Genomic DNA, 12,640 nt, shown 5'->3' on the forward strand with positions numbered 1-12,640 from the left:
GACTGACAGACAGACAGACAGACAGACACAGAGACAGACCGAGAGAGAGAGAGAGAGAGAGAGAGAGAGAGAGAGACAGAGAGAGACAGAGACAGAGACAGAGAGAGACAGAGAGAGACAGAGAGAGATAAAGGGGGGAGAGGAATAAGAAAGAAAAAGAGAGAGAGAGAGAGTGAGGAAGAGAGAGAAGGAGGGATGAAGGGATGAGGGATGAAGGAAGGATCAAAGGAACTGAGGAATGAAGGAAAGAAAAAAGAAAAAAGGAAGAAAAAAGAATTGTGATACAGGGTCATTTTTGGTATCATGTGCACTTTTTTTTTATTTTTAGATGTTTTATTTAAGATTTTGAAGTGTTTTTAAAGGATGTTTCAGAGAGTTTTTTTGTTTTCAGAATTCTAGTGTATTTTTCATATTTTTTGTTTTTTTTTTAATTTTTAGTGTTTTGTAATTTTCAGGTTTCATTTAGACTTCAAGAATTTATTCATTTTAATATTTCATTGTTTTCTTTATGTTCTTTTTTTGTGGGTGTATTCTTGAATATTTATTTAAAAATTGAGGTTTTTTATTTTGGTGGTGCATAATTTTAGAGTTGGCAGGCAATGGCTGCCCCTTTCATAAAAATGTTAGCCCTAAGGTGAACTGGTAGGGGATCTTTTATTTGGAGGCTATCCTGGTCTTGAGATTGATCTCCCAGAGAGCCAGGGATAAACAGAGAAACCCAGTTTATAAAAATTAAAAAAATATTGAAAATGAAAGGGAGAGAGAGAGAGAGAGAGACAGAGAGACAGAGACAGACAGACAGAGAGACAGAGACAGAGACATAGATAAAAAATAGATAGATACATAGAGAGAGTGAGAAAGAGAGAAGGAAAAGGAAAAAAGAGGGAATGACGGAAGGAAGGAAGGAAGGAAGGAAGGAAGGAAGGAAGGAAGGAAGAAAAAGAAAGAAAGAAAGAAAGAAAAAAGAAAGAAAGAAAGAATGAATGAATGAAAGAAAAGAGAGAGAGAGAGAAAGAGAGTGAGAAAGGAAATAAGGAAGGAAGAAGGAAAGAAAGGAAGGAAGAAAGGTAGGAAGAAAGGAAGAAATTAAGAAAGGAAGAAAGCAAGAAAGAAAGAAAGGAAGAAAAGAATAAAGAAAGAAAGAAAGAAAAAAAGAAAGAAAGAAAAAAGAAAGAAAGAAAGAAAGAAAGAAAGAAAGAAAGAAAGAAAGAAAGAAAGAAAGAAAGAAAGAAAGAAAGAAAGAAAGGTATTAGGAACATTTTGCCTTGTGTATTTTTTTTTTGTTGACTATAGGCTTTCGTAAGGTTTTGTAGAGTTTTTTGAAGAGTGTTTTAGAGGGTTTGTTTTGTTTTGTTTTGTTTTGTTTTGTTTTGTTTTGTTTTGTTTTGTTTTGTTTTGTTTTGGTTTGGTTTGGTTTGGTTTGGTTTGGTTTGGTTTATAGGCTTCCTGTGTATTTTTAGTGTTTTTTTCTTGTTTTTGTTTTTTGTTTGTTTGTCTGTAGTTGTTGTTGTTTTTATAAGGGTCTTAGTGTATTTTATGGTTCAGTGGTTTAATTTAGGCTTTATTTTTTTGTTAGCTTTTTAGTGTATTTCTTAATATTTTTGATGTTGTTCTTGTTGTTGATCTTGATTTAAAAAAAATAGCATTTTATGTTTGAGGTTTAATTGTTTTAGGGTTGCCAGACTGTGGTGGTCCTTGCCTTGAATCCCAGAACTTGGGATGCAAGGCAGGTAGATTTTTTATTTCAAGGTCAGCCTGGTTTACAGATTGATCTCAACAAAAGCCAAGGATATACTGAGAAATCCATTCCTCAAACCCCCTCCCACAAAACAAAGAAAAAAAAAGAAGAAAAAGGAAGAAAGAAAGAAAGAAAGAAAGAAAGAAAGAAAGAAAGAAAGAAAGAAAGAAAGAGAGAGAGAGACGGATAGACAGACAGACGGACGGACGGACGGACGGACGGACAGACAGACAGACAGACAGACAGACAGACAGACAGACAGACAGACAGACAGACAGACAGACAGACAGACAGACAGACAGACAGACAGACAGACAGACAGACAGACAGACAGACAGACAGACAGAGAAACTGTCATTTGTAGAAGAGGATTGGAATGCAAGTGGCCAGTCAGCTGAGCCTTCCTTAGCTAAAATTGCTGGGAGAGGTTTCCTGCCCTTGCTATCCTACAAGGAAGAACAGAGCCCAGTTACTAATCTCACCCAGCCCAAGGGCAGCGCTGCAAAGCATGAATTACATGAATCTCTTGATTCTTAAGCAAACGGATATATCTCGAGGATATCATCCTGAGTGAGGTAACCCAATCACAAAACAAGTCACTTGATATCCACTCACTGATAAATGGATATTAGCCGAGAAACCTAGAATACCCAAGATACAATTTGCAGAAGAAAGTTTTTAAGAAGAAAGGATAGTGAATTATCTTCTCAGAGCTTTCTGCTTGAGACAGATCTTGGGGCAAGAACTCTGTCCTTCAGATGATCTTTAGAATCCTCCCCTAGTACTCTCTTCCTACCTTCATCTTTTCTGTATTTTCTCAAAATAAAAGACTGTGGATACAGAATATTGATTCTAACCTGGAGATTTACCTTTAAATGAAAGCTGGAGTTTATTTTGTTATACAGGAATGAATGGAGCTGTTATTGAACCTGGAGGCCTTTTTATTGTCTGAAAGTGAGTGGAAAATCATAAGGCTTGTGCAAGATTTCATCTAAGAGGAGAAAAAGAGCAGACTCCCACAAAATGGGCTTGGCTAGGCCCAGAGAACACAGTTTTCCTAATCCGATCTTGCTCATTGAACATGTGAACTACTTAACTACCTTTCATGTCGCAAATCCTCGTTGGCTCACATATTGTGCAGTTGGCTCTGTTCTTCTTCAATCCAGCATTCTACAGAAATGCTATGCGTAATTTTGATCTTGTGGTACAATTGCTTATATTGTCTATTATCGTAATATTTTATATTATGCTCATTATGCCATTTCCAAAGGCTGAACTGATCTTTAAAGACTTATAAACCTCAGTTTGCTATTCTTTTGCTTCGCTTGCTCTGTAGTCTTATTAAACAATTGCTTATTCAAATCTGAGGCATTTTTTTTCTATAAGGTAGTGATTATGAAAATGTGGTCTTTCTTGCTTTCTTACAACAAAGCATTGCTAGTCTTCTCATTCAAAGCTGCCAGCACAAATCTCTGCCCTTTAGCCAAAGATAGCTCATGGGCTTTAGACACTCTTTTGATATTTTTGTTGTTGTTTTTGTTGTTCCATTTCTGTCATTGTTCACAGAGTCATTTCAAGGATTTAGGATATTTTAGGATCCCTAAAATAATGCTTGTATGCACTAGGTCGTGTTTGGTATTAATATTCTCAGTTCTAATTTATCCTGGTTCTTGGTAATTAAGAAATGTGAGATTAAAACTGAGCCACCGGGATGTTGCAGAAGGAATTCCTCAAGGGTGGCCTTACCTCCACCCTTAATATTTAGGGTCCTCATTTCCAGTTGCTTTCAGTAAAGAGCCTGATGAGCACAGGTCTCTTGGCAGCTGTCCCAGTGTAGGATGACCTGTCAGTTTCCACACCACATTCACTGACATTAAATATAATATTCCTAAAGAACTTTTAGCATCATTCAACATCATGCTTTATATCAAAAGCTTTAGTAGTCTGTGACGTTTTGTAATACCTTTTTGTCAATTGTTTTGCTATACATTAGTAAGTGACAACACAGGTTTATTTTTGGAATTCATACACACACATTTATTGTACTAATGCTGTATACATCAGCCCTAACATTGCTTATTTAATAAAATACTTTAATTCATTTTAATATAATATGAATGTGTTAATATTAATATGCCATGTATTCTTTAATGTCATTTTTAGAAATAGTTATTTTATTTTAATATAAAATAAAAAATCTTATTTAAAAAATAAAAATTGTTTTAATTATGTTCTCATGAATACATTCTATTTGCACATTCTTTGAACACTTTTATTAAAGATTAATATATTTACCAAGAAAGCATGAAAAATATGTGAAAATAGAAAATCACTATTACTGTTCATAATTTTTTATTTTGAGTATTATTTAGAGAAAAATTATATATTCTTTACTAGATTGAATCCTAATTTAAAAGCATTAGCATTTAAAAAATTTACTAAAGTTTTGGTTGTTCTTATTTTTATTACTTTATTTTCTGTGTATTGACCTAGTAGCAAATATTTTATATTAAAATTGTAAGCAAAATTTTTTAAAATTCAAATAATTTCAGTGTTATTGAACAATAATATATTCTCGTGATATATATTTTATGTGATCCAGAATTAATAAGGATAGCAATATTTTATGGCTATTTACTACCTTAAATTCTGTTCTATACACTAGGATAAAATATGTGTACTCTATTGCAATAATCCCAATATGCATTAAAATACAAAAAAAATTAATAATAGATAAAAAATAAATTGCTGAAGGGAAAATAATTCCCCCAAATCTTAAAACACAGTAAACTTGTTTATAAAACTAGAAAAAACACAAAAATACACTAGATGTCTGAAAACAAAAAACCCTCGAAAGCACTCTTCTAAAATCCAGGAAATCAAATGAAGTTAAAGAACTAAGAAGTATCCTTTCTTTATCTTTCTTTCTTTCTTTCTTCCTTTCTTTCTTTCTTTCTTTCTTTCTTTCTTTCTTTCTTCCTTCTTTCCTTCCTTCCTTCCTTCCTTCCTTCCTTCCTTCCTTCCTTCCTTTCTTTTTTTCTTTCTTTCTTTTTCTTTCTTTCTTCCTTCCTTCCTTCCTTCCATCCTTCCTTCCTTCCTTCCCTCTTTTTTTCCTTTTCCTTCTCTCTCTCTCTCTCTCTCTCTTTCTCTCTCCCTCCCTTTCATTTTCTATATTTTTTTAATTTTTAGAAACTGGGTTTCTCTGTTTATCCCTGGCTCTCTGGGAGATCAATCTCAAGACCAGGCTAGCCTCCAACTAAAAAAAATCCCCTACCAGTTCACCATTGCCTGCCAACTCTAAAATTATGCACCACCAAAACAAAAAACCTCAATTTTTAAATAAATATTCAAGAATAAACCCACAAAAAAAGAACATAAAGAAAGCAATGAAATATTAAAATAAATAAATCCTTGAAGTTAAATGAAACCTGAAAAGTCCAAAACACACTAAAAATTAAAAAAAATATATATGAAAAATACACTAGAATTCTGAAAAGAAAAAAAACGCTCTGAAACATTCTTTAAAAACACTTCAAAATCTTAAATAAAACCCCTAAAAATAAAAAAGTACACAAGAGACCAAAAATGACCCAATAACACAATTATATTTTCTTCCTTTATTCTTTTTTCTTTCCTTCATTCCTTAGTTCCTTTGTTCCTTCCTTCATCCCTCACCCCTTCCTCTCTCCTTCTCTCTCTTCCTCTTTCTCTCTCTCTCTTTCTTTCTTCCTTCCTTTCCTCTTTTATCTCTCTCTCTCTCTCTGTCTCTCTCTCTCTGAGTGTTTGTGTGTCTGTGTGTCTGTCTGTCTGTCTGTCTCTCTTTCTCCCTCCGTTTCTTTCATTGATTTATTTGTAATTTTTTGGAAAGTGGGTTTTTCTGTGTATCCCTCACTGTCCTGGAAGTTATTCAGTAGACCATGCTAGCTGACAACTAAAATATCCACTACCTGTTTATCCCTGGGGCTAGATTTTATAGGCATGGACCACTATTTCCATGCTAAAACTATGATCCTCCAAAATTAAAACCATCAAAACTGAAATAAATATTCAAGAACACACACACACACAATCCCAAATAAAACATTAAAATATTAAAATATTAAAAAAAAATCCTTGAAGCCTAAATAAAACCCCAGGTCCTAAAATTCTAAAAAACTAGGAAAACTACTAATAATATACTAGAAGTTTTAAAAAAACACACACACACACACTCTCCAAAACATTCTTTGAAACACACTTCAAAGCCTTAAAAAAACAAATACAAAAACAAAATACACCCCCAAAATATTAATTCCAAAAAAAAAAGCAAAAGAGGCTAAAAATAACTCTGAAACCCAATTCTTTTTTCTTTTTCTGTTTGTCTCTTTCTTGCTTGCTTTCTTTTCCTGCTTGCCTGCCTGACTGCCTGCTTCCTTCCTTCCTTCGTTCCTTCCTTCCTTTGTTCCTTCCTTCCTTCCTTCCTTCCTTCCTTCCTTCCTTCCTTCCTTCTTTCCTCCCTCCCTCCCTCCCTCCCTCACTCCCTCCATCCCTCCCTTCCTCTCTCTCTCTTTCTCTCTCTCTCTCTTTCTTTTTTGAATTTTGGAGAATGGCTTTCGCTGTCTTTCTCTGGCCATTCTGTGTGTCACTCCATAGACCAAATTAGCCTCCATCTTAAAAATCCCTTACTTGTTCATCCCTATATCTAGGTTTTATAGGCAATGGCCCTCATTTCCTGGCAACACTAAAACCAATAAACACCAAAATTGAACCTCACAAATTTTAAATAATTATTCAAGAACACACACATACAGACACACACACAATATCACAATGTGCATTAAAATACAAAAAAAGTAATAATTAATTAAAAATAAATTTCTGAAGCGTAAATAAAACCCTAAAAATTTGAAACACAGTAAAATTGGTTAATTTACTAGAAAAAAAATACACTAGACAACTGAAAAAAAAAAAACTCTCAAAAGCACTCTTCTAATCCTTAAAAAACAAGAAAAAAAAAAAACAACAAAACACTTAACCTATACTAGAAGTCTGAAAACCAAATAAATCTAAAACTTCGTCTAAAAACCTACAAAACCCTTAAAAAAAAAACTATATACATATATCAACCCTAAAATGACCCTTAAGCTATTTTTTTGGTTTAATTTATTTTGTTTTTGGAAACTGTTTCTCTGTATTGCCCTGGCTATAATGGAACTAACTCTTTAGACCAGGCTGGCCTAGAACTTACAAATCTACCTACCTCTGCCTCCCAAGGGCTTGGAATAAAGGCATGACCCACCACTGACTGGCAAAGATAAAACACTTTACGCCTGAAAAAAATAAAAAAGACAATAAAAACAATAAACGAAAATCCTGAAACCAAAAAAAACAAACAATAAATCCATAAACCTAAGATACCAAGAAAAAAAAAAGGAAAAACAAATATAACTCACCAATAGTCTTCTAAACACCCTATTAACCCTTAAAAAGAACCTAAATTGCTACAAAAATACCAAGGAGCCTAAAATTTCACTACGTCTTTCTCTTTCTTTCTTTCTTTCTTTCTTTCTTTCTTTCTTTCTTTCTTTCTTTCTTTCTTTCCTTCCTTCTGTCTCTCTCTTTTTCTTTCTTTCTTTCTTTTTTCCTTCTTTATTAATATCTTTCTTTTTTTTTTCTTTAATTTTTTTTTTTTTTTTAATTTTTGGTGAATGGGTTTCTCTGTGTACTTCTGGCTGTCCTGGAATTCACTCTGTAGACCTTGCTGCATTCAACCTCAACAAACTCCAACACACACACACACACACACATACACACATGTACACACACACACACACACACACACACACACACCCCTAAAAAAAAATACTAAAACCCTAAAGAAAAACCCTAAAGTCCCTCCCAAAAAAAAACCTTCTAAGACGTTTAAAAAAAAAAAAAAAAAAAACTAAAACTATAACCCTAAAAACCAAAAAAATCCTCTAAAAAAATCTTTTAAAAATCCCGAAAAACCTTTAAAAAACCTTAAATTGCTTAAAAAAATAAGACAAAAACAAAAACTAAAACAAAAACACACAGAAAGCCCAAAAATTGGCATAAAGTAATAATTTGCTCCCTTCCTTCCTTCCTTCCTTCCTTCCTTCCTTCCTTCCTTCCTTCCTTCCTACCTTCCTTCCTTCCTTCCTTTCTTTTTTTTTCCTTCTTTTCTCCCTTTGTCTTGACGGTTTTGTGTGTGTGTGTGTTTGTGTGTGTGTATCCCTATCAGTCCTGGAGCTTTCTGTGTAGACCATACTGTCCTTGAACTCAAAAAATCCTGTCTCCTAATTGTTGGGATTAAAGGCATGGGCTACCACTGCCTGGCAACCCTAGAACAATTAAAACCCAAATATAAATCACTAAAATTAAAAAAAAAAATCAAGGAGAACAATAACAACAAACCCTGACAAATACTGTAAAATGCTTAATAAAAAAGAAAAAAGAAAAAAGAAAGAAAGAAAAAAAGAGAGAGAGAAAAAGAAAGGCTAAATTAAATCCCAAAACCATACAATATACGAAAATCATTAAAAAAACAAGAAAAACAGTAAAAATATCCGAAAGCCTGAAACCCCCCCAAAAAAAACCTCTTAAAACACTCTTTTAAAAATTGTAGAAACCCTAAAAAAAAACACTTAGAAATCTAAAAAGAAAAAAAAAATACACACTAAGCCAAAATGTCCATAATAGTTTCTTTCTTTCTTTCTTTCTTTCTTTCTTTCTTTCTTTCTTTCTTTCTTTCTTTCTTTCTTTTTCTTTTTTTATTTTTTCCTTCTTTCCTTCCTACCTTCCTTCCTTTCTTTATTTTTATTTTTTATATTTATTTTTTTATTTATATTTATTTTTATTTTTATTTTTATTTTTATTTTTTAAGGTTTTGGAGGCTGGGTTTCTCTGTGTATCTCTGGATGTACTGGAGCTCCCTCTTTGAACCAGGCTGCCATGCACTAAAAATTCCACTACTTCTGCCTCCCAGTTGATGAGAATGTAGGCAAGGGCCACCACTTTGAGCCAAAACATAAGTCTTAAAATCCAAAAATAAAACCTTATATTAAAAAAATAATAATACTCAAAAACATTAAAAATAAAAAAATAATACTAAAATGAAAACAAAACTAACAAAAAAAAGGCAAAAAAAAAAAAAATCCCTAAAAGAAAAAACCTGTAGAGCCTTAAAAACAAAAAAAACTAAAACACCATAAAATATTAAAAAAAAAAAAAGAAAACCAAACAAACAAAAAAATACACTGGAATCCTGAAAGACATGAAACAAAACAAAAACAAAAAACATCAAAACTCTAAAACAATCTTCCAAATAACCTTAAGAAAAACACTAACATTCTAAAAAAGAAAAAAAGAAAAAAAAATACACAAGAACCCCAAAAAGACTCTAAAAAAATTTTTTTTTGAGCTTTCTGTTTTTGAGTTTTGGGAGACTGTGTTTAGCTATGTACCTCTGGCTGTCCGGGAGCTCCCTTTGTGTACTATGCTGGCCTCGAACTCAAAAGTCCACCTACATCTGCCTCCTAATTGGTGGGATTTAAAGCATGTGCCACCACTGTCTGGCAACCGTAAAACAATCCGCAAATATAAAACCCTAAATAAAAAAAAAAAATCGAGGACAACAACAATGACAACAAAATACCCCTAAGAAATAGAGTAAAATGCTAAACAATAAATAAATTAAATAAAGCCTAAATTAAACCCCTAAACCCTAAAATACATTAAAATCCTTTAAAAACGAGGAAAATCACTAAAAATATTCTAAAAGCCTGACAACCAAAAAAACTCTAAAACACTCTTCTAAAAATCCTTCAAACCCTAAATAAAACCCCTAAATTTTAAAAATTCTAAATAAAGGGGCTGGCAACACTAAAACTCTTAAACTCACAATATACAACCCTCAAATTAAAAAGAAAAACTCAAGAACACACACACAAAAAATAAATAAAACAGTAAAGTGCTAAAAAATAAGTCCCTTAAACCTTGTAAGAACCAGATATCACTAAAACACCCTTAAGTCCTTTAAAAATTATAGAAAAACGTCTAAACATACACTATAACTCTTAAAACCAAACAATATTCTAAAATACTCTTCTAAAACCCTATAATCACCTTAAAAATACTGTAATATTAAAAAAAAGAACCACACAATAAGTCAAAAATATCCATAAAGTACTTTTCTTTCTGTCCTTCCTTTCTTTCTTTCTTTCTTTCTTTCTTTCTTTCTTTCTTTCTTTCTTACTTTTTTTTTTTTTTTTTTTGTGACTGGGTTTCTCTTTGTATCCCTACCTGTCCTGGAGCTGCCTCTGTAGACGAGGGTGGCCTCAAACTCGGAAATCCACCCGCCTCTGCCTCCCAAGTATTGGAATTTAAGGCTTGGGCCACCACTGACTGGCAAATCTAAAACTTTTAAACTCCAAATTTAAAACCCTAAAATTGAAAATAGAAGAAGAACAAGCACCACCACCACCACCACCACAGCAACAAAAAACTCCTAAGAAGAACAGTAAAATGCAAAAATAATAAATAGATAAGTAAATAAATAAATAAATAAATAAAGCCTAATTAAAACCCCAAAACACTAAAACAAAAAACAAACAAACAAAAAACAAACAAACAAACAAAAAAAAACTGGCTGGCAACACTAAAGATCTTAAACTCAAAAGATACAAACCTAAAATTAAAAAAATAAAACAAAACTCAATAACACACACATAAACCCTAAATAAAACAGTAAAATGCTAAAAAAAAAAAAATCTCTTAAACCTATTAAGAACCAAAAATCACTAAAAGAAAGACCCTAACATTCTTTTAAAAATATAGAATAAACTCTAAAAATGTACTAAAACCCTGAATACCAAAGTACCTCAAAAACATTCTTCTAAAAACCCTACAAAACCTTTTAAGAAACCCTGAATTTTTAAAAAAACATTAACCCAAAAATAATCATACAACTATTTTTTTCTTTTTTCTTTTTTCTTTTCTTTTCTTTTTTTTTTTTTTTTTTTTTTTTTTTTTTTTTTGGTTTTTTGAGACAGCGTTTCATTGTGGCTGTCCTGGAACTCACTTTGTATATCAGGCTGACCTCAAATTCATAAATCCACTACCTCTGCCTCTCAAGTGTGGGATTAAAGGCATTTGCTGCCACTGTCTGGCAAGAGTAAAAGTCATAAAATGCAAAATAAAACTCTAAAATTTTAAAATAATCTTATCAAAGACAAAAACAAAAAAACAAAAACAAAAACAAAAACAAAACAAGAAAAAAAAAACCTAAAAATTTTTTGAAAAACCATAAAAAGGAACCCCTAAAGACTAAAAAAAATCCATAACCCAAAAAACCTTAAAATCCATTAAAAGGAAAAAAAAAACAGAAAAAACACTAAGTATACATGAAAACTGTGAAAACAAAACAAAAAACAAAAAACAAACCAAAAATAAAACAAACTCTAAAACACTCATCTTAAAAAAAGTACTCTAAAACTCTTTTCTTTCTTTCTTCTTTTTTTTTTTTTTTTTTTCATTTTTTCATTTATGAGACTGGGTTTCTCTGTTTATCCCTGTCTGTCCAGGAAGTCACTCTGCCACCATTTCCTGGCAACCATAAAACAATGAAACACCAATATTAAAACCCTAAAATTAAAAAATATATATATATATATTCAAGCAAAACAACAAAAACTCTTTTAAAAACCCTACAATTCCTTAAAAAAACAAAACAAAACAAAACAAAACACCTAAAATTCTAAAGAAAAGTACACCAAAAGCCAAAAAATGTCCCTAAAATTATTTTCATTCTTTCTTCCTTACTTTATTCATATATATATATATATATATATATATATATATATATATATATATATATATATATATATATATATTGAGATTGGGTTTCTCTGTGTATCCTTGGCTATACCCAAACCCTGAACTCCCCTCAATAAGAACCCTAAATATTTGAAAAAAAAATCTTAAAACCCTAAATAAGAACATGAAACCCTAAAAAGAACAATAAGCCCCTTAAAAAACCCTCAAAATTCTTTCAAAATACTCAAAAATCCTAAAAAAAAGACCAAAAAACCCATAAAGCCTTAAAAAAGGTCCTGAAACCATTAAAAAAAATCATTCAAGACTTAAAAAAAAATAAAATAAAATAAGAATGACCTTTAAAAAAACCTGAAAAGACAATAAAAACCTAAAAAAAGAAAACCTTGATGTTTTTAAAAAATCAACAAAAACCCTTAAAAAAAACTACAAAATTATATAAAAAAAAAACTAAAAGAAACTAAAACCGCAACAAAATATCCCAAAATTCCCATACACCAAAAAACCCTACAAATAACCAGAAAACCTAAAACCCTATAAAACAAAAAACATCAGCAAAAAACAACAAAAAAAATAAATACTTTAAAAAATAATAATAATAAAACCTAAAACATTCCTAAAATCCTTTAAAAACACTAAAGAACGCTAAAATACCTTAAAAATGTAGAAGAAATCAAGAAACATCAAAAAAAAAAAAAAAAGAAAACCCAGAAAAAACTTAGGTTCTTTAAACAAACACAAAATGATCCTTAAAAAGCTAAAAACAAAAACAAAAAGAATCGAAATAAAACAAAGCAAAACAAAACAAAACCAAAAAAAACCAAAAAACCCTAAAATAATTTTTTTGTTTTTGGTTTTTTGAGACTGTTTCTTTTTGTAGCTCTAGCATTCCTGGAACTCACTCTCAAGACCAGGCTGGTCTCAAACTCAGAAATCTGCCTGCTTCTGCCTCCCCAGTGCTGGGATTAAATGCAAGGGCCATCACTGCCCAGCGACACTAAAATACTTAATAAACACTTTTAAAAACAAAAACTACAATTCTAAAAAAAAAAAAAAGCAAGAATTCTAATA

This window comes from Mus caroli, unplaced genomic scaffold (assembly GCF_978045245.1).
Source record: "Mus caroli unplaced genomic scaffold, Mus_caroli_1 scaffold_22, whole genome shotgun sequence".
NCBI classification, from domain to species: domain Eukaryota; kingdom Metazoa; phylum Chordata; class Mammalia; order Rodentia; family Muridae; genus Mus; species Mus caroli.